General features: G+C 39.5%; 2 non-coding genes across 2 annotated transcripts; one reads left to right on the forward strand and one right to left on the reverse strand.

Annotated features, from left to right (window-relative positions):
* The first annotated feature begins 684 nt into the window (after positions 1–684).
* Positions 685–788, forward strand: LOC130938221 (small nucleolar RNA R71). The gene has a single exon (XR_009069395.1). It is a non-coding gene; the product is annotated as a small nucleolar RNA R71 (small nucleolar RNA).
* Positions 789–25,757: 24,969 nt separating this feature from the next.
* LOC130937471 (small nucleolar RNA R71) lies at positions 25,758–25,865 on the reverse strand. Its single transcript, XR_009068690.1, has one exon. It is a non-coding gene; the product is annotated as a small nucleolar RNA R71 (small nucleolar RNA).
* Between the last annotated feature and the right edge of the window lie 662 nt (positions 25,866–26,527).

The following is a 26,527-nucleotide window of genomic DNA, read 5'->3' on the forward strand; positions in this document are numbered from 1 at the left end:
GTGACTTTCTTACTCAGCTGGCCCACTTGTGCCTCCAAATTTCTGATGGAGGACCTTGTTTCACTCATGAAACTTAAAGTGGCCTTAGACAGATCAGAGACTAAATTTGCTAAATTAGAGGAGCTCTGCTCAGAATTCTCTGTCTGTTGCTAAGAAGATGATGGAAAAGACTTGTTGTTGCTTAGCCTGTTTCTTCCACCATTATTAAAGCCTTGTTGAGGCTTTTGTTGATCCTTCCATGAGAAATTTGGATGATTTCTCCATGATGAATTATAGGTGTTTCCATAAGGTTCACCCATGTAATTTACCTCTGCTATTGCAGGGTTCTTAGGATCATAAGCTTCTTCAGAAGCTGCCTCTTTAGTACTGTTGGATGCATTTTGCCATCCATTCAGACTTTGAGAAATCATGTTGACTTGCTGAGTCAACACTTTGTTTTGAGCCAATATGGCATTCAGAGCATCAATTTCAAGAACTCCCTTCCTCTGAGGCGTCTCATTATTCACGGAATTCCTCTCAGAAATGTACATGAATTGATTATTTGCAACCATGTCAATAAGTTCTTGAGCTTCTGCAGGCATTTTCTTTAAGTGAATGGATCCACCTGCAGAATGGTCCAATGACATTTTGGAAAACTCAGATAGACCATAATAGAATATATCTAATATGGTCCATTCTGAAAATATGTCAGAAGGACACTTTTTGGTCATCTGCTTGTATCTTTCCCAAGCTTCATAGAGGGATTCACCATCTTTTTGCTTGAAGGTTTGAACATCCACTCTAAGCTTGCTCAGCTTTTGAGGAGGAAAGAATTTATCCAAGAAGGCCGTTACCAGCTTATCCCAGGAGTCCAGGCTATCTTTAGGTTGTGAGTCCAACCATGTTCTAGCTTTGTCTCTTACAGCAAAAGGGAAAAGCATGAGCCTGTAGACTTCAGGATCTACTCCATTCGTCTTTACAGTCTCACAAATCTGCAAGAACTCAGTTAAAAACTGGTAAGGATCTTCAGATGAAAGTCCATGAAACTTGCAGTTCTGTTGCATTAGAGCAACTAATTGAGGTTTCAGCTCAAAATTTTTTGCTCCATGGCCGGAATAGAGATGCTTCTTCCATCAAATTTGGACGTTGGTTTAGTGAAATCACCTAGCATTCTCCTTGCATTATTGTTGTTGGGTTCGGCTACCATCTCCTTCTCTTGGTCGAAAATTTCAGAAAGGTTATCTCTGGATTGTTGTAATTTAGCTTCTCTTAGTTTCCTCTTCAGAGTCCTTTCAGGTTCAGGATCAGCTTCAACAAGAATGCCTTTTTCCTTGTTCCTGCTCATATAGGGAAGAAGAGAACAAGAAAAGAAAGAGGAATCCTCTATGTCACAGTAAATAGGTTCCTTATTGTTAGTAGAAGAAGAAAGGAATAAAAGTGGAGAATCCAATCACAAGGGTGAGGATAGAAGCAGTGATTGGAGATGAAGAGAGGTGAAGAGAAGTGTTAGTAAATAAATAAATAAATAGAAGAAGAGAAGAGAGGGAGAATTCGAAAATAATTTTGAAAAAGTAGTTAATGATTTTTGAAAATTAAAGATAAGATATAATTAAAATTTAAATTTAAAACAATCAATTAATTTAAAAAAAATTTTGAAAAAGGAATGAGATATTTTCGAAAATTAAAGAGGAAAAAGTAGTTAGGTGGTTTTGAAAAAGATAATAAACAAACAAAAAGTCAAATAGTTAGTTGAAAAAGATATTAAAATCAAATTTGAAAATATAATAAGATAAGAAGATATGATAAAAAGATAGGATTTGAAAAAGATTTAATTTTTAAAATTAAAATTAATTACTTAACTAACAAGAAACTAAAAGATATGATTCTAGAATTTAAAGATTGAACCTTTTTTAACAAGAAAGTAACAAACTTCAAAATTTTTAATCAATCACATTACTTGTTAGTGTAATTTCGAAAATTTGAAATAAAATTAAGAAAAAGATTGTTTTGAAAAAAATATTTTGAAATTTTCGAAAATAAATAGAAAAAATGAAGAAGATTTGATTTTTGAAAAAGTTTTGAGAAGATAAGATTTTTAAAATTGAAAATTTGACTTGACTTATAAGAAACACTAATTTTTAAAAATTTTTGACCAAGTCAACCCAAAATTTCAAAAATTTGGAGGGAAATAAGGAAAATATATTTTTTTGATTTTTGAATTTTTAATGAGGAGAGAGAAAAACACAAACATGACCCAAAACATGAAAATTTTGGATCAAAACACATGATGCATGCAAGAACACTATGAATGTCAAGATGAACATCAAGAACACTTTGAAGATCATGATGAACATCAAGAGCATAATTTTGAAAATTTTTTATGCAAAGAAAACATGCAAGACACCAAACTTAGAAATCTTTAATGCATGGACTCTAATAAACGAAAAATGCATATGAAAAACAACAAACAACACAAAACAAGAAAACATCAAGATCAAACAAGAAGACTTGTCAAGAACAACTTGAAGATCATGAAGAACACCATGAATGCATGAATTTTCGAAAAATGCAAGAAAAAATTTTAAAGCATGAAATTGACACCAAACTTAAAAATTGACTCAAGACTCAAACAAGAAACACAAAATATTTTTTATTTTTATGATTTTATGATTTTTTTAGTATTTTCTTTATTTATTTTCGAAAAACATATGGAAAAAGAAAATAAGAAATTCAAAATCTTTAAGAAGAATTCCAGGAATCTTTCAATGTTGGTCTAAAGCTCCAATCCAAGGGTTGGGCATGGCTTAATAGCCAGCCAGCTTTAGAAGATATAAATCAGGCATGTAACAATTGATATTCCAATTAACTTGCCTCTATGATGATGGTTGGAAACCTCAGTCCAAAAGAATTTGGATATGGCTTTACAGCCAACCAGTCTTTAACATGTTACTATTAAACTCTAGAATTCATTCTCAAAAATTTAGAATAATTTTCGAAAACAGATGAGGAATTTTGAAAAATGATTTTGAAAACTTTTTGAAAAGAAAATAAAATAAAAAAAATTACCTAATCTGAGCAACAAGATGAACCGTTAGTTGTCCAAACTCAAACAATCCGCGGCAACGGCGCCAAAAACATGGTGCACGGATTTGTGATCATCAACAATGGCTCCAATAGTTTGGTAGCTCTCACACGTGAATTACACTTAGTCACAACTCCGCACAACTAACCAGCAAGTGCACTGGGTCGTCCAAGTAATACCTTACGTGAGTAAGGGTCGATCCCACGGAGATTGTTGGTGTGAAGCAATCTATGGTTATCTTGTAGATCTCAGTCAGGCTGATTCAAATGTGATTGGATTAGATAATTAAAAGATAAATAAAATAGGATAGAAATACTTATGTAAATTAATGGTGGGAATTTCAGATAAGCGCATGAAGATGCTTGTCCCTGTTGAATCTCTGCTTTCCTACTACTTTCATTCAATCCTTCTTACTCCTTTCCATGGCAAGCTGTATGTAGGGCATCACATTGTCAATGGCTACATCCCATCCTCTCAGTGAAAATGGTCCAAATGCTCTGTCACAGCACGGCTAATCATCTGTCGGTTCTCAATCAGGTTGGAATAGAATCCCGTGATTCTTTTGCGTCTATCACTAACGCCCAGCCTTCAGGAGTTTGAAGCTCGTCACAGTCATTCAATCCCGGAATCCTACTCGGAATACCACAGACAAGGTTAGACTTTCTGGATTCCCATGAATGCCGCCATCAATTCTAGCTTATACCACGAAGATTCTGATTAAGGAATCCAAGAGATATGCGCCCGGTCTAAGGTAGAACGAAAGTGGTTGTCAGTCACGTGCTTTCATAGGTGAGAATGATGATGAGTGTCACGGATCATCACATTCATCAAGTTGAAGTGCAACGAATATCTTAGAACAGGAATAAATTGAATTGAATTGAAAATAATAGTAATTGCATTGAAACTTGAGGTACAGCAGAGCTCCACACCCTTAATCTATGGTGTGTAGAAACTCCACCGTTGAAAATATATAAGTGAAAGGTTCAGGCATGGCCGAATGGCCAGCCCCCAAACGTGGTCACAAGACCGAATGATCAAAAAGAGGCCTCTAATAAACTAGTAAAAAGTTCTATTTATACTAAACTAGCTACTAGGGTTTACAAAGATAAGTAATTGATGCATAAATTCACTTTCGGGGCCCACTTGGTGTATGTTTGGGCTGAGCCTGATCTATCCACGAGCTGAGGCTTCTCTTGGAGTTGAATGCCAAGTTGTAACGTGTTTTGGGCGTTCAACTCCGGTTCGTGACGTGTTTCTGGCGTTTGACTCCAGACAGCAACATGGAACTGGCGTTGAGCGCCAGTTTACGTCGTCTAATCACGAATAAAGTATGGACTATTATATATTGCTGGAAATCTCTAGATGTCTACTTTCCAACGCCGTTGAGAGCGCGCCATTTGGAGTTTTGTAGCTCCAGAAAATCTATTTCGAGTGCAGGGAGGTCAGATTCCAACAGCATCAGCAGTCCTTTGTCAGCCTCCTATCAGAGTTTTGCTCAGGTCCCTCAATTTCAGCCAGAAAATACCTGAAATCACAGAAAAACACACAAACTCATAGTAAAGTCCAGAAATGTGAATTTATCATAAAAACTAATGAAAACATCCCTAAAAGTAACTAGATCATACTAAAAACTACCTAAAAACAATGCCAAAAAGCGTATAAATTATCCGCTCATCACCTACAAAGCAAGAAAAAAGATTGGGTTACTAAAAAGGTAAAGACATCCCAGACGAAATCAAAACAACTCGGATAGCACAATCCAGTGCGGTACAGCAGATAAAAAGGAAAACCCCAGGACATAACCCAGAGTCCAGGGGCATCCTTTGGAGGCAATCAGGGAATAAAGATCCAGGAAAATCCACAAGACTAATGTCTCAGCAGAAACCCTTTCCAAGAAAAATAAACGCGAAGAAGATCAAAAAGCCATCAAAAGGAGCAAACTTTCTCAAAATAAACAAAGTTCAGCAAAACAAGAGTAGCATACGAAGCCCTAAAAAGCAAAATCAAGAGAAAACACCCAGAAGCATACATAAAGACTATAAGAAGACCAGAAGGCATGCATCACAGTGATAAACCTTCCAACATGCACTCAGTCAGAACTTCAAAAAAACAAATACGGAGTAGCAAAATAGACGACGGAAGAAAAAGAAAAACCAACCTGAAAAAGGAGAAGAATGCGGAAGAGGGTTGAAGACGAAGAGGCCAGAAGCTGCTGTCGGAAGCACTCACGATCGCCGAAACCACGTTGAGACACCAAGAAACGTAAAGCTTTCAGGGAAAACAGAAGATGAGAAAGAAAAGGAAAGTTACGAAATAGAGAAGAGAAACCGTTTGGTGAAAAGTTCAAAAAGATCAAAGAAACGAAGCATTAAAACCAATTAATGAGGGCATTTAAAAACCCTCGTACGTTCCCAAGGCAGGGACACTAATCCAAAAGCGTGCGCTCTCAGAGGAAGCGAAACGTTCCGCATTTAAAAAGAAACTCTACAAAGATAAAGTCGACAAAATGCTCGAGTTCGGCTCCACCCGAAAAAGTTTCAAAGTCTTAAAAACTAAGACCTTACCTCCAAAGGGAAACCGAGCTTGAGCAGGGGCACTGTTCATACCCTGGGTCGAGCTGTCTGACCCGGGATGTTCTACAGACAAAGCGACCGACCTCTTCGGGTCAGGAGAGTCCGACCTCTTCTTAAAGAGTTCGGCCAAACTACCAGAAAAGCCCAATAAAGGGCCCAAACAGAGGAACACGACCTAAATCAAAGGGCAGCCCAAGCCTATAGAGATGAAGGCGGTTCCCTTAAAGATAAGATGACCTCACTTGAAAAATAAAGATAAGATAAGATAACTAACTTATCTTATCTAAGGAAGGTCTCTCTACACCATTATAAATACACTGGAGCACCCAGGTATAACTCATACTCTGATTCTACTAAAAACCTGATTAATAACCTTGCTAACTTAAGCATCGGAGTCCCTTGCAGGTACCCCTCACCCTCCGGGGATGAAGGATCAGCACCATCACCAAGTCCAACAAGTCAGACACGGCGGCTCCAGACACCATCAACAAGTCGGACATAACAACTCCGACCCACCTCGGAGATCTCGTTTGAGATCGACCTTCAGTTTCAGGTAACCCCCGAAACAGGTCCTTATCTTGGTAGCTCCCTACTATTTGTGAGGTGACTACTTGTGAATCGCTGAATATGATAAGCTTTTGAACTCCCACCTCTTTAGCCATCCTCAAACCAGCTAATAATGCCTCGTATTCAGCCTGATTATTTGAAGCAGGGAATTCGAACTTTAAGGAAAGTTCGATCTGAGTTCCCTGATCGCTTTCTATTATTACCCCTGCACCACTCCCGGTCTTGTTTGAAGAGCTGTCTACATAGAGATTCCATTTTGTTGGGGTTCCCGGGGTGTCAGTGTACTCAGCGATGAAGTCGGCCAAATACTATGACTTGATGGCCATTCGAGCTTTGTATTGGAGAACGATCTCAGATAATTCAACAGCCCATTGTAGGATTCTTCCTGCTAAGTCTGTTTTCTGTAGAATGCCTTTTATGGGCTGGTTGATCCGAACCCTAATGGTGTGAGCTTGGAAATATGGGCGAAGTCAACGGGAAGTAAGTATAAGAGCGTAGGTAAATTTTTCTATCTTTTGGTAGTTCAGTTCGGCTCCCTACAGAGCTTTGCTAATAAAGTAGATGGGTTGTTGCCTACCTTCGTCTTCCCTAACTAATGTTGAAGCTATTGCCCGAGTTCCAACTACGAGGTATAATACAAGTGGTTCTTCTTCCCGTGGTTAGGTAAGGATAGGTGGTTGTCCCAAAAATCTTTTGAAATTCTGGAAAGCCTGCTCGCACTCCATCATCCATTCAAACCTCTTTCCTTTCCTTAACATGGCATAGAAGGGGAGAGATCTTATGGCCGACCCGGCTAGAAATCTGGATAGGGCTACCAGTCTTTCGTTGAGCTGTTGTACCTCTTTGACATAGGTTGGACTTTTCATGTCAAGTATGGCCCAGCATTTATCCGGGTTTGCTTCAATTCCTCTTTGTGTGAGCATGAAGCCTAAGAATTTGCCAGCTTCTACTGCAAAGGTACACTTTGCTGGGTTAAGTCGCATCCCATGCTTTCGTATGGTGTCGAACACTTTGGTGAGGTCGGACAGTAATGATTCCTCACTCTGTGTTTTTACCAGCATGTCATCTACATACACCTCCATTAGTTTCCCAATGTGTTCTGCGAAGACTTTGTTCATCAAGCGTTGGTAGGTAGCTCCTGCGTTTTTGAGTCCGAATAGCATGACGACATAACAATAATATGCCTTTGGGGGTTAGGAATGAGGTCTTTTCTTGATCAGGTGGGTACATCGGGATTCGATTGTATCCTGAATAGGCATCCATGAACAAGAGGTACTTGTACCCGGAAGAGGCATCCACTAGAGTATCGACTTGGGAGTGGATAGGGATCTTTTGGGTAGGCTTTATTGAGATCTGTGTAGTCGGTGCACATTCGCCACTTCCCATTTGACTTTTTTACCAAGACAATGTTGGCTAGTCATAGTGGGTATTTGACCTCTCTTATGAATCCTACCTCCAGTAGGGCTTGTACCTGTTCTTCCACAGCTTGAGACCTTTTTGGTCTGAGTTTCCTACACCTCTGCTACACTAGCCGAGATCCTGGGTATACCGCCAGTTTGTGGCGCATTAGTTTGGGGTCTATGCCCGGCATGTCTGCGGCCTTCCATGCAAAGAGGTCGGCATTATCCTTTAGGAACTGTACCATAGGCTCCTTTATATCTCTTTTCAAGGCTGTCCCAATATTTGTTGTTTTATCCGGGATATCTCCGATCTGGACTTCCTCGATCTCACCCGTAGGTTGTGGACAAAGTTCTTCCCAATCTCAAACTCCTCCAAATTCGATGGTGTTTCTTCTCCTTTGCCTCTGAGGGTCAAACTTTCGTTGTAACAGCGTCATGCAATTTTTTTGTCTCCTTTTATCGTGGCGATCTCTTCAGGAGTTGGGAACTTCATGCATAGATGTGGAGTTAAAACTACTTCGACAATCTGATTCAGTGTTGTCCAACCTATCAGGGCGTTGTAGAATGAGCTTACGTCGATTACGATATAGTCTATGTTAAGTGTCCTCGATCGGGTTCCCTTTCTAAAGGTTGGTTATAGTGAGATGTATCCAAGTGGTTGGATTGGAGTGTTTCCTAGTCCGAACAGGTTGTTCGGGTATGCTCTGAGCTCTCTTTCTTGTAAGTCGAGTTTGTCGAAGGCCGATTTAAACAAGATGTCTGTGGAGATTCCTTGGTCCACTAATGTACGGTGGAGATTAGCATTAGCCAGTACAATTGTAATGACCATGGGTCATCATGTCCTGGGATGATGCCTGCTGTGTCTTCTTGGGTAAAGGTGATAGTAGGGAGGTCGGGTGATCCTTCTCCTCCCCCAACCTGATATACTTCTTTAAGGTGCCTTTTGCGAGATGATTTTGAGATCCCTCCTCCTGCGAATCCTCCATTTATCATGTGAACGTGTCTCTCCGGGGTGTGAGGTGGTCGTTCAGTTCGTCTGACCTCTTCGTCTCTTCTTCTTTTTCTGGGTTCATCCGTTTTGTTAGCTAAGTACCGATCTAGTCGCCCCTCTTTTACCAATTTTTCTATGACATTCTTTAAGTTGAAGCACTCGTTGGTAGGATGTCCATAGATTAGATGGTATTCACAATATTCTGTCTAATTTCCCCCTCCTTTTTTACTTTTGATTGGGCGAGTTGGTGGGATCTTCTCAGTGTGGCATACTTCTCGGTAAACGTCCACAAGAGATACTCAAAGAGGAGTGTAATTGTGGTATTTTTTAGGCTTCTCTCCATGTTGATCTTATTTTTTCTTGGACTCTTTATCCTTATCCCGGAAAGAGTAGGAAAATCCGGGTTTTGAGGTCTCCCCTAGCCGAGAATTTTCTTCCATGTTGATATACTTCTCTGCTCGTTCTTGCATTTCATTCAGAGATGTTGGGTGTTTCTTTGATATGGAGTGACTAAAGGGTCCTTCCCGCAGACCATTAATGAGATCCATGATGGCTGCTTCTATTGGTAAACTTTGTATGTCCTGGCATGCTTTGTTGAATCTTTCCATATAAGATCGAAGACTCTCCCGATCTCCCTGTTTGATTCCTAATAGGCTTGGAGCGTGTTTCGCTTTGTCCTTCTGGATGGAATATCTAGCTAGAAACTTTTTGGCTAAGTCATCTTAACTTGTGATGGATTGATGAACGGAAAATTTATACGCTTTTTGGCATTGTTTTCAGTATGTTTTTAGTATGTTTTAGTTAGTTTTTATTATATTTTTATTGGTTTTTAGTTAAAATTCACTTTTCTGGACTTTATTATGAATTTGTGTGTTTTTCTATGATTTCAGGTATTTTTTGGCTAAAATTGAGGGACCTGAGCAAAAATCTGATTCAGAGGTTGAAAAGGACTGCAGATGCTGTTGGATTCTGACCTCCCTGTACTCGAAGTGGATTTTCTGGAGCTACAGATGCCCAATTGGCCCGCTCTGAACTGCGTTGGAAAGTGGACATCCTGGGCTTTCCAGCAATGTATAATAGTCCATACTTTGCCCGAGATTTGATGGCCCAAATCGGCGTTGCAAATCAGCTTCAGAATTCCCAGCGTTTAACGCCGGAACTGGCACAAAAATTGGAGTTAAACCCCCAAACTGGCACAAAAGCTGGCGTTTAACTCCAGAAAAAGTCTCTACACATGAAAGCTTCAATGCTCAGCCCAAGCACACACCAAGTGGACCCCGAAAGTGGATTTTTACGTCATTTACTCATTTCTGTATATCCTAGGTTACTAGTTCACTATTAATAGGACCTTTTGACATTGTATCTCTACCTCATGACACTTTACACATTTCATATTGTACCTTCTACGGCATGAGTCTCTAAACCCCATGGTTGGGGGTGAGGAGCTCTGTTGTGTCTTGATGGATCAATGCAATTACTACTGTTTTTCATTCAATCACGCTTGCTTCTATTCTAAGATATCACTTGTTCCTAAACTTGATGAATGTGATGATCTGTGACACTCATCATCATTCTCACCTATGAACGTGTGCCTGACAACCACCTCCGTTCTACCTTAGATTGAGTAGATATCTCTTGGATTCTTTAATCAGAATCTTCGTGGTATAAGCTAGAATTGATGGCAGCATTCAAGAGAATCCGGAAGGTCTAAACCTTGTCTGTGGTATTCTGAGTAGGATTCAGGGATTGAATGACTGTGATGAGCTTCAAACTCGCGATTGTGGGGCGTTAGTGACAGACGCAAAAAAATCACTGGATTCTATTCCGACATGATCGAGAACCGACTGATGGATAGCCGTGCTGTGACAGAGCGCGTTGAACATTTTCACTGAGAGGATGGGAGGTAGCCATTGACAACGGTGAAACCCTACATACAACTTGCCATGGAAGGAGCCTTGTGTGCATGAAGAAGAAGACAGTAGGAAAGTAGAGATTCAGAAGATAGAGCATCTCCAAAATCTCAACCTATTCTCCATTACTACAAAACAAGTACTTATTTCATGTTCTTTTACTTTTCACAACTAAACCTGATAATTATTGATATCCTGACTAAGAGTTACAAGATAACCATAGCTTGCTTCAAGCCGACAATCTCCGTGGGATCGACCTTTACTCACGTAAGGTATTACTTGGACGACCCAGTGCACTTGCTGGTTAGTTGTGCGGAATTGCAAAAGTGTGACTGCAATTTTGTGCACCAAGTTTTTGGCGCCATTGCCGGGGATTGTTCGAGTTTGGACAACTGACGGTTTATCTTGTTACTTAGATTAGTACTATTTTATTTTTGTTGGTTTAGACTCTTTTATTTGAGTTTAGTTTCATATTTTAAGTTTGGTGTCAATTGCATGTTCTTAGTCCTTTCTTGATCCTTAAAAATTCTAAGTTTGGTGTCTTCTTTGTGTTTTCCTTTAAAATTTTCGAAAATTTATGCTTGATCTTCTAAAAATTTTAAGTTTGGTGTCATTTTGTTGTTTTTCTCTTTCCTTTTTTCAAAAAAATAAATCTTTTTCAAAATAATTATCAATCATATCTTTTTAATTGCTAATTCCAAAATCTTTTTGATTAATTAATTAATTTAGTCTTCCATTTGTTTTGATTTTATTCTCTTTTGGTTTTTGAATCTTTATTTTATTTTCCATTTAATTTATTTTACTATTTTTGGTTATTTTTTTAAAAATTTTTTTTTTATATATAATAATAATAAAACAAAATAATATCCACATCATCTCCCTTTCTCCATCATGGACCTAAGTGGAAGTGAGCAGTCCAGAAGGACTCTGGGGTCATATGCTAACCCCATTACAACTGCATATGGGAGTAGCATCTGTATACCTCCCATTAAAGCAAGCAGCTTTGAGCTAAATCCTCAACTCATTATCATGGTGCAGCAAAATTTCCAGTATTTCGGTTTTCCACAGGAAGAACCTACTGAGTTTCTGGCACAGTTCTTACAAATTGCTGACACATTACGTGATAAAGAGGTGGATCAGGATGTCTACAGAGTATTACTGTTTCCATTTGCTGTAAAAGATCAAGCTAAGAGGTGGTTGAATAACCAACCCACAGCAAGTATAAAAACATGGAGACAGTTATCAGATAAATTCCTGAATCAATTTTACCCTCCAAAAAGGATGACACAGCTAAGGCTAGACATCCAAGGCTTTAAACAAGAGGATAATAAATCCCTTTATAATGCCTGCGAGAGGTATAGAGGTATGCTAAGGAAATGCCCCTCTAAAATATTTTCAGAATGGGTACAGTTAGACATCTTCTACTATGGGCTCACAGAAAAAGCTCAGATGTCTTTAGACCACTCAGCTGGTGGATCTATACACATGAGGAAAACAATTGAAAAGGCTCAAGAACTCATAGATACTGTTGCTAGAAATCAACATTTGTACTCTAGCAATGAGTCCTCTACAAAAGAAGAAGCTATGACAGTAGCTACTGATCCTAATCCTCAAGAACAGATTGTTGAGCTTAATCAGCAATTACACCTGATGACAAAACAGTTAGCAGAATTTAAAGAGATGCTCCAAGAAACTAAAATTGCTAACAAAAACATAGAATTACAGTTGAATCAGACAAAACAGCAATTATCTAAACAGATAACAGAAGAATGCCAAGCAGTTTAACTGAGGAGTGGAAAGACATTGAATAACACTGCTCAAAGTGGCAAAAAGACAAGAAAGGAACAACTGACAGAGGATAACCAAACCACTGTCCAAAATCCCTCTGAGGACAGTAAGAGCCCAGAGAGGAATACTCCTGGCGTTCAAACGCCAGAAAGAGGGGGAGAAAGTTGGCGTTAAACGCCCATTCCTTGTCCAATTCTGGCGTTCAAACGCCAGAAAGGGGGGAAAAGTAGGCGTTAAATGCCCATTTCTCACCTAATCCTGGCGTTCAAATGCCAATGAGGAATCAGACACATGAGAGTGCTGATAGTAACCCCTCTAAAAAGGCTTCTCCAACCACCTCTGTAGGGAATAAACCTGCAGCAACTAAGGTTGAAGAATATAAAGCCAAGATGTCTTATCCTCAAAAACTCCACCAAGCGGAACAAGATAAACAGTTTGCCCACTTTGCAGACTATCTATGGACTCTTAAAATAATGATTCCGTTTGCAGAGGCACTTGAGAAAATACCTTCTTATGCTAAGTTCATGAAAGAGATCTTAAGTCATAAGAAGGGTTGGAGAGAAACTGAAAAAGTGTTTCTCACTGAAAAATGCAGTGCAGTCATTCTAAAAAGCTTACCAGAAAAGCTTCAAGTTCCAGGAAGCTTTATGATACCATGCACATTAGAAGGTGCTTGTACCAAGACAGCCCTATGTGACCTTGGAGCAAGTATCAATCTAATACCTGCATCCACTATCAGAAAGCTTGGGTTGACTGAAGAAGTCAAACCAACCCGGATATGTCTCCAACTTGCTGATGGCTCCATTAAATATCCATCAGGCATAATTGAGGACATGATTGTCAAGGTTGGGCCATTCGCCTTTCCAACTGACTTTGTAGTGCTGGAAATGGAGGAGCACAAGAGTGCAACTCTCATCCTAGGGAGACCCTTCCTAGCAACTGGACGAACCCTCATTGATGTACAAAAAGGGGAAGTGACCCTGAGAGTCAATGAGGATGAGTTCAAGTTGAATGCTGTCAAAGCTATGCAGCATCCAGACACATTAAATGACTGCATGAGCGCTGACATTATTGACTCTTTGGTGGAAGAGATCAATATAACTGAGAGTCTCAAATCAGAGCTAGAGGACATCTTTAAAGATGTTCAGCCTGATCAGGAAGAACCAGAGGAAATAGAAGAACCTCTAAAAATTCCTCAGGAAGAGGAAAAACCTCCCAAACCTGAGCTCAAACCACTACCACCATCCCTGAAGTATGTATTTCTGGGAGAAGGTAATACTTTTCCAGTGATCATAAGCTCTGCTTTAAATTCACAGGAAGAGGAAGCACTAATTAAAGTGTTAAGGACACACAAGATAGCTCTTGGATGGTCCATAAATGATCTTAAGGGCATTAGCCCAGCAAGATGCATGCACAAGATCCTATTGGAGGATAATGCAAAGCCAGTGGTTCAACCACAGAGGCGGCTAAATCCAACCATGAAGGAGGTGGTGCAGAAAGAGGTCACTAAGTTACTAGAGGCTGGGATTATTTATCCTATTTCTGATAGCCCCTGGGTGAGCCCTGTCCACGTTGTCCCCAAGAAGGGAGGCATGACAGTGGTTCATAATGAAAAGAATGAACTGGTTCCTACAAGAACAGTTACAGGATGGCGTATGTGTATTGATTACAGAAGGCTCAATACAGCCACCAGGAAGGATCATTTTCCTTTACCATTCATAGACCAGATGCTAGAGAGACTGGCAGGTCATGAATATTATTGCTTTTTGGATGGCTATTCAGGTTACAACCAAATTGCAGTAGATCCTCAGGACCAAGAGAAAACAGCATTCACATGTCTTTTTAGAGTGTTTGCCTACAGAAGGATGCCTTTTGGTCTGTGTAATGCACCTGCAACCTTTCAGAGGTGCATGCTCTCTATCTTCTCAGATATGGTAGAGAAATTTCTGGAAATCTTCATGGATGACTTCTCAGTATTTGGAGACTCATTCAGCTCCTGCCTTAACCATCTAGCACTTATCCTGAAAAGATGCCAAGAGACTAACCTGGTCTTAAACTGGGAGAAATGTCACTTTATGGTGACTAAAGGAATTGTCCTTGGGCACAAAATTTCAAGCAAGGGAATAGAGGTGGATCAAGCAAAGGTAGAGGTAATTGAAAAATTACCACCACCTGCCAATGTTAAGGCAATCAGAAGCTTTCTGGGGCATGCAGGATTCTACAGAAGGTTTATAAAGGATTTTTCAAAAATTGCAAAACCTCTAAGCAACCTGCTAGCTGCTGACACACCATTTGTGTTTGACACACAGTGTCTGCAGGCGTTTGAGACCCTGAAAGCCAAGCTGGTCACAGCACCAGTCATCTCTGCACCAGACTGGACATTGCCATTCGAACTAATGTGTGATGCCAGTGACCATGCCGTTGCTGCAGTGTTGGGACAGAGGCATAACAAGCTTCTGCACGTCATTTATTATGCTAGCCGTGTTCTAAATGACGCACAGAAGAATTACACAACCACAGAAAAAGAGTTACTTGCAGTGGTCTATGCCGTTGACAAGTTTAGATCCTATTTAGTAGGGTCAAAAGTGATTGTGTACACTGACCATGCTGCTCTTAAATACTTACTCACAAAGCAGGATTTAAAACCCAGGCTCATAAGGTGGGTGCTGCTTCTGCAAGAGTTTGATATAAATAAGAGACAGAAAAGGGACAGAGAACCAAGTAGCTGATCATCTGTCCAGAATAGAACCAGTAGCTGGGGCATCCCTCCCTTCTACTGAGATCTCTGAGACCTTTCCAGATGAGCAACTCTTTGCCATTCAGGAAGCTCCATGGTTTGCAGACATTGCAAATTATAAAGCTGTGAGGTTCATATCCCAGGAGTATAGCCAGGTGCAAAGAAAAAAATTAACTTCAGATGCCAAGTACTACCTATGGGATGAGCCATATCTCTTTAAGAGATGTGCAGACGGAATGATCCGCAGATGTGTACCTAGAGAGGAAGCACAAAGGATCCTATGGCATTGCCATAGATCACAGTATGGGGGACATTTCGGAGGTGAGCGAACAGCCACTAAGGTCCTCCAATGTGGCTTCTACTGGCTTACTCTCTATAGAGATGCCTGAGAGTTTGTGCGTAACTGTGACAGTTGCCAAAGAACTGGTAACTTGCCTCACGGGTACGCCATGCCTCAACAAGGGATCTTAGAGATTGAATTGTTTGATGTATGGGGTATTGACTTCATGGGTCCTTTCCCACCATCATACTCAAACACTTATATTCTGGTGGCAGTAGACTATGTATCTAAATGGGTAGAAGCAATTGCCACATCCAACAATGATACCAAGACCGTGCTGAAATTCCTCCAGAAACACATCTTCAGCAGGTTTGGTGTTTCCAGAGTACTAATCAGTGATGAGGGCACTCATTTCTGCAATAAACAGCTGTACTCTGCTATGGTCCGATATGGAATTAGCCACAAAGTAGCAACTCCGTATCATCCACAGACAAATGGGCAAGCTGAAGTCTCTAATAGAGAACTAAAAAGAATCCTGGAACAGACTGTAATTGCCCGTAGAAAGGATTGGGCAAAGAGCTTGGATGATGCTCTGTGGGCATATAGAACAGCATTCAAGACTCCTATAGGAACCTCTCCATACCAACTTGTGTATGGCAAGGCCTGTCATCTGCCCGTGGAACTGGAACATAAAGCTTACTGGGCAACCAGATTCCTAAACCTGGATGCTAAGTTTGCTGGTGAAAAAAGATTACTCCAGCTAAATGAGCTAGATGAATTTAGACTCAGTGCCTTTGAAAATGCAAAAATTTATAAGGAAAAGGCAAAGAAGTGGCATGACAAGAAGTTGTCATCCAGAGTCTTTGAGCCAGGACAAAAAGTTCTGCTCTTCAACTCTAGGCTCAAACTATTCCCAGGAAAACTTAAATCCCGGTGAAGGGGTCCGTATGTGATTACAGGAGTGTCACCATATGGATATGTTGAGCTTCAGGATATTGATTCTGATAAAAAGTTCATTGTTAATGAACAGAGGATCAAACATTATCTTGAAAGCAATTTTGAGCTAGAATGCTCAAAACTGAGGCTTGAATGAATCTCAGTAAAGGTCCAGCTAAAGACAATAAAGAAGCGCTTGCTGGGAGGCAACCCAGTCATTAGCAGGTTATCTGTTTTGTTTAATAAAAGTTTGATACATATTCTCAAGGGTGATCATCAAAATTGAAGGGATTCACAGAGTTACAGAAGGATTCAGTGCAAAAAGAAGAGAAAAGGAACTTGCTGGCGAAAAAATGCCAGTAAGGGGTACTCTAGACGTTAAACGCCATAATGGATACCATTCTGGGCGTTTAAATGCCAGTAATGGATACCATTCTGGGCATTTAATGCCAGGTGTGCAGCATCCTGGGCGTTTAGCAAAACGCCCAGTGATGAAGGGGTTTCTGGCGTTTAACGCCAGCCAGGGTACCTGGCTGGGCGTTAAACGCCCATAATGGCCAACATTTGGGCGTTAAACGCCAGAATGGATACCATTCTGGGCGTTTAACGCCAGATAGGTGGGGACAGAGATTTTGCTTTCCACTTCAATTTTTTTTAAACTTTCTTGTTTTGATCTATAATTTTCTGCATAAACACATTTCAAATTTTCATCATTCACCTTCAAATTTCAAAAATTAAAATCATTCTTCAAATCTCTTTCAAATCCTTTCCAAATCTTCTTCAAAAAACTCAAATATCTTCTCAAATTCTTTCTATATCTTCTCAAATCTCCTTCAAAATTTTCGAAATCTCTCCCCCATCCTTATAAATATTCGTTCGGCCATCCCCCTTTCCACACTATTCGAATTTGCTCTCCTCCTCTCTCTCCTCTTTCTTTTCTTTTGCTTGAGGACAAGCAACCCTCTAAGTTTGGTGTGTTTTTTCGTGATCACTAAGCTATGGCTCATCAAGATCATGGCTCCCAAAGGAAAACAAACCAATTCAAGAGGCAAGAAAGAGAATGCTCCAAAGGATCATTGGAGTCAAGAGAGATTCTTAACCAAAGAACATGCAGACCATTACCACAAAATAATGGGTCTAAGGTCAGTGATCCCGGAAGTTAAATTTGATCTGAAAGAATATGAATATTCGGAGATCCAAGAGCAAATTCGAAACAGAGGATGGGAAGTTCTAACCAACCCTAAGACAAAGGTTGGAAGAAACATGGTTCAGGAATTCTACTCAAATCTGTGGCTGACAGATAAGCATAGAATGACTGGAAGTGCTTTTCATACCTACAGAACCATGGTCAGAGGGAGAATTATTTACTTCCACCTGGACAAAATAAGAGAGGTCTTCAAATTGCCTCAACTACAAGATGATCCTGAATCCTTCAATAGGAGAATGGTGAGAGTAGATAAGGGGTTGGATTAAGTTCTAGAGGACATATGCCTCCCTGGAACCAAGTGGATGACCAATTCAAATGGTGTCCCGAACCAACCCAAGAAGGGAGATCTCAAACCAGTTCCAAGAGGATGGTTAGACTTCATTGGGCATTCTATTTTGCCCACTAGTAACCGTTCTGAGGTTACTATCAAGAGAGCAGTAATGATTCATTGCATTATACTGGGAAAAGAAGTGGAGATTCATCATCTGATTCCTTGTGAGATTTACACAATTGCAAACAAGAACTCCACTGAAGCCAAACTGGCTTACCCAAGCTTAATCTCTTTGCTATGTAAAGATGCTGGGGTAAAGATGGGAGTAGATGAATTCATCCCAATTGAACACCCAATCACCAAGAAGTCAATGGAAGGACAAATGCAAGATAACTCTATCAAAAGGAGGGCGCAAGAGTTCCTCCCTGAACTTCCTAAAATTGACTACTGGACCCGCCTAGAAGCATCTGTTGCCAAGCTGCAAGAAGCTATGGAACAAATTAAGGAAGAACAACAGAATTAAAACTGCATGCTCTGCAAATTGCTGAAGGAACAAGAGAAGTAGGGGCGTGAGCTACAGGAGCTGAAGCGCCAGAAGCTCTCCCTTGAAGGATCAAATACCTCACAAGTTGAGGGAGCATCCACTTCTCAAGATCAAGGTTGTTGAGTCCTAACTCTGTGATAACCTCTATCATTAGGAGTCTATTTTAGAGTCATTTAAAATTTTGTTTTCTATTACTATTAGTCCTATCTTATATCTATTTTTGAGTCTTGTTCTTAATTCATGATTAATAAAATTTAAGGTTCATGTCTTAAAGCTATGAATGTCCTATGAATCCATCACCTCTCTTAAATGAAAAATGCTTTAATCACAAAAGAACAAAAAGTACAGGATTTCGAATTCATCTCTGAAATTAGTTGAATTAGTTTGATGTGGTGACAATACTTTTTGTTTTCTGAATGAATGCTTGAACAGTGCATATGTCTTTTGAATTTGTTGATTAAAGAATGTTAAACTTGTTGGCTCTTAAAAGAATGATGGAAAAGGAGAAATGTTATTGAGGATCTGAAAAATCATCAAATTGATTCTTGAAGCAAGAAAAAGCAATGAATAAATAAATAAATAAATAAATAAATTTAATAAAAGGTGATCCAAGGCAAAAAGAGTGTGCTTAAGAACCCTGGACACCTCTAATTGGGGACTCTAGCAAAGCTGAGTCACAATCTGAAAAGGTTCACCCAATTATGTGTCTGTGACATGTATGTATCTGGTGGTAATACTGGAAGACAGAGTGCTTTGGGCCACAGCCAAGACTCATAAAGTAGCTATGTTCAAGAATCATCATACTTAACTAGGAGAATCAATAACACTATCTGAATTCTGAGGTTCCTATAGATGCCAATCATTCTAAACTTCAAAGGATAAAGTGAGATGCCAAAACTGTTCAGAAGCAAAAAGCTACTAGTCCCGCTCATCTAATTGGAGCTAAGTTTCATTGATATTTTGGATTTTATAGTATGTTCTCTTCTTTTTATTCTATTTGATTTTCTGTTGCTTGGGGACAAGCAACAATTTAAGTTTGGTGTTGTGATGAGCGGATAATTTATACGCTTTTTGGGATTGTTTTCAGTATGTTTTTAGTATGTTGTAGTTAGTTTTTATTATATTTATATTGGTTTTTAGTTAAAATTCACTTTTCTGGACTTTACTATAAGTTTGTGTGTTTTTCTGTGATTTCAGGTATTTTCTGGCTGAAATTGAGGGACCTGAGCAAAAATCTGATTCAGAGGCTGAAAAGGACTGCAGATGCTGTTGGATTCCGACCTCCCTGCACTCGAAGTGGATTTTCTGGAGCTACAGAAACCCAATTGGCGCGCTCTCAACTGCGTTGGAAAGTAGACATCTTGGGCTTTCCAGCAATATATAATAGTTCAACATTTGCCCGAGATTTGATGGCCCAAACCGGCATTGCAAATCAGTCTCAGAATTCCCGGCGTTTAACGCCGGAACTGGCACAAAATTGGAGTTAAACGCCCAAACTGGCACAAAAGCTGGCGTTTAACTCCAGAAAAAGTCTCTACACATGAAAGCTTCAATGCTCAACCCAAGCACACACCAAGTGGATCCCGGAAGTGGATTTTTACGTCATTTACTCATTTCTGTATATCCTAGGTTACTAGTTCACTATTAATAGGACCTTTTGACATTGTATCTCTACCTCATGACACTTTACACGTTTCATATTGTACCTTCTACGTCATGAGTCTCTAAACCCCATGGTTGGGGGTGAGGAGCTCTGCTGTGTCTTGATGGATTAATGCAATTACTACTGTTTTTCATTCAATCACGCTTGCTTCTATTCTAAGATATCACTTGTTCCTAAACTAGATGAATATGATGATCCGTGACACTCATCATCATTCTCACCTATGAACGTGTGCCTGACAACCACCTCAGTTCTACCTTAGTATAAGCTAGAATTGATGGCGGCATTCAAGAGAATCCGGAAGGTCTAAACCTTGTCTGTGGTATTCTGAGTAGGATTCAGGGATTGAATGACTGTGACGAGCTTAAAACTCGTGATTGTAGGGCGTTAGTGACAAACGCAAAAGAATCACTGGATTCTATTCCGACATGATCGAGAACTGAAAGATGGATAGTCGTGCTGTGACAGAGCGCGTTGAACATTTTCACTGAGAGGATGGGAGGTAGCCATTGACAACGGTGAAACCCTACATACATCTTGCCATGGAAGGAGCCTTGCGTGCATGAAGAAGAAGACAGTAGGAAAGCAGAGATTCAGAAGATAGAGCATCTCCAAAACATCAACCTGTTCTCCATTACTGCAAAACAAGTACTTATTTCATGTTCTTTTACTTTTCACAATTAAACCTGATAATTATTGATATCCTGACTAAGAGTTACAAGATAACCATAGCTTGCTTCAAGCCGACAATCTCCGTGGGATCGACCCTTACTCACGTAAGGTATTACATGGACGACCCAGTGCACTTGCTGGTTAGTTGTGCGGAATTGCAAAAGTGTGACTGCAATTTCGTGCACCATGGATCTGGGAGGCAGGCTGTTGAACCACTTAATTGCTGTCTTTGTTAGGGTAGTCAAGAAGGCTTTGTAACGAATAGCGTCCAAGGCGTCGGTGAGATACATTCTGCTTCTGAAATTGCTGAGATGGTGGTTTGGATCGGAGGTACCGTCGTATGGGGTCATGTTGGAAGCTTTAAAATCTTTTGGAACTTTAGCTTTCATGATTTATTTGGTGAAGGGATCTTGGTTCTTGTGGGAGCTATCATCGTGACTGGTCTGAATGGTTTTAGCTTTGAGATCAGCCTCGAGCTTTAGGAGCTTGTCCTTTATCTCGCGGCATCGCCTAGCTTCTCTCCGGAGGTCTCTCTCAGCTTCCCGTTGCTACTCGGCCTCCTTTTCGAGCTGTTTGAGACGATCTTGTTGAGCTCGTAGGGCATCTAAGATTTCTGTGTTTGGAGAATATTTATCTCTGTTTGGTTGAGACGTATCTTTTGGGGTGGCGTCCGCGTTTTTATGCGGTGTCCTGTTTTCTAGATCAGAATCGTGGGCATTGTCATGGTTGTCTGCCATAGAGATGGGATGACTTCCAGGTCCCCGGCAATGGTGCCAATGTTCCGAGGGTTACCTAAAACTGTAGGTCGATCTTAGATGAGATCTGTGGTGGTGTGATGACTTACAACATCTACCCTTCTTTCTTGCATAAAGAGGACCATAAAAGATCATAAATCTTATTTGATCATTGCAATTCATGCATTATTTGATGAATATTATGGTACATTGCTTTGAGATGAGTTGTGCTGAATTTCAGGTGAAAAAAGACATCAAAAAGGGGAAGAAAACAACAAAAATAAGCTAGGCGTGTGAAGCGGGCGTGCCACTTAGAGCAAGCACCACTAAAATGAACTAGCGTGCCATGCTAGGAGCTAGGCATGGCATGCCAGTACTAAATTCCAGAGGAGGATTCTCAAGCACTCACCTGGGCGTGGCATGCCAGGAACTGGGCGTGGCACGCTAGTACAAAGTTCCAGAGAGCAACAATGGAGGACACTAAAGGGGGCGTGGCACGCCAGGTTGGGCGTGGCACGCCTGAACCATCACCTTCTATAGGCGTGCCACTTGGTATCGAAGGCGTGGCACGCCAGCATCAAAAAGTCACTTAGGCGTGCCACTTGAGGAACCAGGCGTGGCACGCCAAGCTTGAGGAATCCACAAATGAATTGGCGTGCCACGTGAGTAGCATGGCGTGGCACGCTGGTACAAAATCCCAGAGAGGGGGCTGAAGGCCAATGATGTCTGGGCGTTGATGAGCGGATAATTTATACGCTTTTTTGGAATTGTTTTTAGGTAGTTTTTAGTAGGATCTAGCTACTTTTAGGGATGTTTTTATTAGTTTTTATGCAAAATTCACATTTCTGGACTTTACTATGAGTTTGTGTGTTTTTCTGTGATTTCAGATATTTTCTGGCTGAAATTGAGGGACCTGAGCAAAAATCTGATAGGAGGCTGACAAAGCACTGCTGATGCTGTTGGATTCTGACCTCCCTGCACTCGAGATGGATTTTCTGGAGCTACAGAACTCCAAATGGCGCGCTATCAACTGCGTTGAAAAGTAGACATCCAGCCCTTTCCAGTAATATATAATAGTCTATACTTTGTTCGAGTTTAGATGATGAAAATTGGCGTTCAACGCCAGTTCTATGCTGCATTCTGGAGTAAAACGCCAGAAACACGTCACGAACCAGAGTTAAACGCCAAAAACATGTTACAACTTGGCGTTTAACCCCAAGAGAAGCCTCTGCACGTGTAAAGCTCAAGTTCAGCCCAAGCACAGCCCAAGCACACACCAAAGTGGGCCCCGGAAGTGGATTTCTGCACTTAGATTTATTTCTGTAAATCCTAGTAGCTAGTTTAGTATAAATAGAACTTTTTACTATTATACTAGTGTCTAATCTTTGGATTATCTTTTGATCCTTTGATCACATTTTGGGGGCTGGCCATTCGGCCATGCCTGGACCTTGTTCTTATGTATTTTCAACGGTGGAGTTTCTACACACCATAGATTAAGGTGTGGAGCTCTGCTGTACCTCGAGTATTAATGCAATTACTACTGTCTTCTATTCAATTAATGTTATTCTTATTCTGAGATATTTGATGCACTTCAATATGATGAATGTGATGATCCGTGACACTCATCATCATTCTCACCTATGAACGCGTGACTGACAACCACGTCCGTTCTACCTTAGAATGAGCGTGTATCTCTTACCCTTCATTCCGAAAGATCGGAGTCTTCGTGGTATAAGCTAGAATTATTGGCGGCCATTCCTGAGATCTGGAAAGTATAAACCATGTCTGTGGTATTCCGAGTAGGATCTGGGAGGGGATGACTGTGACGAGCTTCAAACTCGCGGGTGTTGGGCGTAGTGACAGACGCAAAAGGATCAATGGATCCTATTCCGACATGATCGAGAACCGACAGATGATTAGCCGTGTTATGACAGAGCATTTGGACCATTTTCACTGAGAGGACGGGAGGTAGCCATTGACAACGGTTAAACGCGACATACAGCTTGCCATGGAAAGGAGTAAGAATGATTGGATGACAGCAATAGGAAAGCAGATATTCAGAAGGAACACAGTATCTTCATGCACTTATCTGAATTTCCCACCATTGAATTACATAAGTATCTATATCTTTATTTTATGCTTTATTTATTTTTTATATTCGAAAACCATTATAACTATTATAATATGCCTGACTGAGATTTACAAGATGACCATAGCCTGCTTCATACCGACAATCTCCGTGGGATCGACCCTTACTCACGTAAGGTATTACTTGGACGACCCAGTGCACTTGTTGGTTAGTTGTGCGGAGTTGTGACAAAGTGTGATTCACGTTTGAGAGCACCAAGTTGTTGGAGCCATTGTTGATGATCACAATTTCACGCTATCAAGTTTTTGGCACCGTTGCCGGGGATTGTTTGAGTTTGGACAACTGACGGTTCATCTTGTTGCTCAGATTAGGTAATTTTCTTTTCAAAAAGTTTTCAAAAAAATTTTTCAAAGTTTTTCTTTGTTTTCATTTTTCCAAAATTAATTTTCAAAAAATCCAAAAAAAAATTAATAAAATCATAAAATCAAAAAATATTTTTGTGTTTCGTAGCTTGTTTGAGTCTAGTGTCAATTTTTAAGTTTGGTGTCAATTGCATGTTTTTAAAATTTATGCATTTTTTCGAAAATTTCATGCATGGTGTTCTTCATGATCTTTAAGTTGTTCTTGACAAGTCTTCTTGTTTGATCTTCATATTTTCTTGTTTTGTGTCTTTTGTTGTTTTTCATATGCATTTTTGCATTCATAGTGTCTAAACATGAAAAATTTTTAAGTTTGGTGTCTTGCATGTTTTTCTTTTCTTGAAAATTTTTAAAAAATAAGTCTTGATGTTCATCTTGATCTTCAAAGTGTTCTTGGTGTTCATCTTGACATTCATAGTTTTCTTGCATGCATCATTGGTTTTGATCCAAAATTTTCATGTTTTGGGTCATAATTGTGTTTTTCTCTCTCCTCATTAAAAATTCAAAAATCAAAAAAATATATTTTCCTTATTTCTCTCATAAATTTCGAAATCTTTAGGTTGACTTGGTCAAAAATTTTTAAAATAAGTTGTTTCTTGTTAGTCAAGTCAAGATTTCAATTTTTAAAAATCTTATCTTTTCAAAATCTTTTTCAAAAATCAAATCTTTTTCATTTTTTTTATTTATTTTCGAAAATTCTTTAAAATTGATTTTCAAATATCTTTTTCTTAATTTTATCTTTTATTTTCGAAAATTATACTAACAATTAATGATTTGATTCAAAAATTTCAAGTTTGTTACTTTCTTGTTAAGAAAGATTCAAACTTTAAATTTATATTTTGATTTCTTGTGAGTCAAGTCATTAATTCTAATTTTAAAAATCAAATCTTTTTAATTTCATTTTCAAATCTTTTTCAAAATATCTTTTCTAACCATATCTTTCTCAAATCATATCTTTTTCAAAATTTTGATTTCAAAATTTTTTTCTAACTTCCTATCTTTTCAAAATTGATTTTCAAATCTTTTTCAACTAACTAATTAACTTTTTGTTTGTTTCTTATCTTTTTCAAAACCATCTAACTACTTTTCTCTCTCTAATTTTCGAAAATCATCTCCCTCTTTTTTCAAAATTCTTTTAATTAACTAATTGTTTCAAATTTTAATTTTAATTTTATTTCTTCTCTTAATTTTCGAAAATCACTAACTTTTTTTTCAAAAACAATTTTCGAAATTCTCTTCCTATCATCTCTTTCTATTTATTTATTTAATTACTAACACTTCTCTTCATCTCAAAATTTGAACCCTCTATTCTCCTCTGTGTTCAAATTTTTCTCTTCTCCTTCTTCTCTTCCTTTTCTGTTCTCTTATTTTTCATATGAGCAAGAGCAAGGACAAGGACGTTCTTGTTGAAGCAGATCCTGAACCTGAAAGGACTCTGAAGAAGAAGCTAAGAGAAGGTAAAGCACAACAATCCAGAGAAAACCTTACAGAGAATCTCGAAAAAGAAAGAGACATGGCCGAACCCAATAACAATGGTTGAGGTGCAAGGAGGATGCTTGGTGATTATACTACACCTACTTCCAACTTTTATGGAAGAAGCATCTCAATCCCTGCCATTGGAGCAAACAATTTTGAGCTGAAGCCTCAACTAGTTGCTCTAATACAATAGAACTGTAAGTTTCATGGACTTTCATCAGAAGATCCCTATCAGTTTTTAACTGAGTTCTTGCAGATCTGTGATACTGTTAAGACTAATAGAGTAGATCTTGAAGTCTATAGGCTCATGCTTTTCCCTTTTGCTGTAAGAGACAGAGCTAGAACATGGTTGGACACACAACCGAAAGATAACCTGGACTCTTGGGATAAGCTCGTCACGGCCTTCTTGGCCAAGTTCTTTCCTCCTCAAAAGCTGAGCAAGCTTAGAGTAGATGTTCAGACCTTCAAACAAAAAAATGGTGAATCCCTCTATGAAGCTTGGGAAAGATACAAGCAGATGACCAAAAAGTGTCCTTCTGACATGCTTTCAGAGTGGACCATTTTGGATATATTCTATTATGGTCTATCTGAGTTCTCTAAGATGTCACTCGACCATTCTGCAGGTGGATCCATTCACCTAAAGAAAACGCCTATAGAAGCTCAAGAACTCATTGACATGGTTGCAAATAACCAATTCATGTACACTTCTGAGAGGAATCCTGTGAGTAATGGGATGCCTCAGAGGAAGGGAGTTCTTAAAATTGATGCTCTGAATGCTATATTGGCTCAGAACAAAATGTTGACTCAGCAAGTCAACATGATTTCTCAGAGTCTGAATGGATTGCAAAATGCATCCAACAGTACTAAAGAGGCATCTTCTGAAGAAGAAGCTTATGATCTTGAGAACCCTGCAATGGTAGAGGTGAATTACATGGGTGAAGCCTATGGAAACACCTATAATCCCTCATAGAGAAATCATCCAAATTTCTCATGGAAGGATCAACAAAAGCCCCAACAAGGCTTTAATAATGGTAGAAGAAACAGGCTTAGCAATAGCAAGCCTTTTCCATCATCTTCTCAGCAGCAGACAGAGAATTCTGAGTAGAGTTCCTCTAGCTTAGCAAACATAGTCTCTGATCTATCTAAGGCCACTTTAAGTTTCATGAATGAAACAAGGTACTCTATTAGAAATATGGAGGCACAAGTGGG

The sequence above is a fragment of the Arachis stenosperma genome, chromosome 6 (assembly GCF_014773155.1).
Source record: "Arachis stenosperma cultivar V10309 chromosome 6, arast.V10309.gnm1.PFL2, whole genome shotgun sequence".
Classification (NCBI taxonomy): domain Eukaryota; kingdom Viridiplantae; phylum Streptophyta; class Magnoliopsida; order Fabales; family Fabaceae; genus Arachis; species Arachis stenosperma.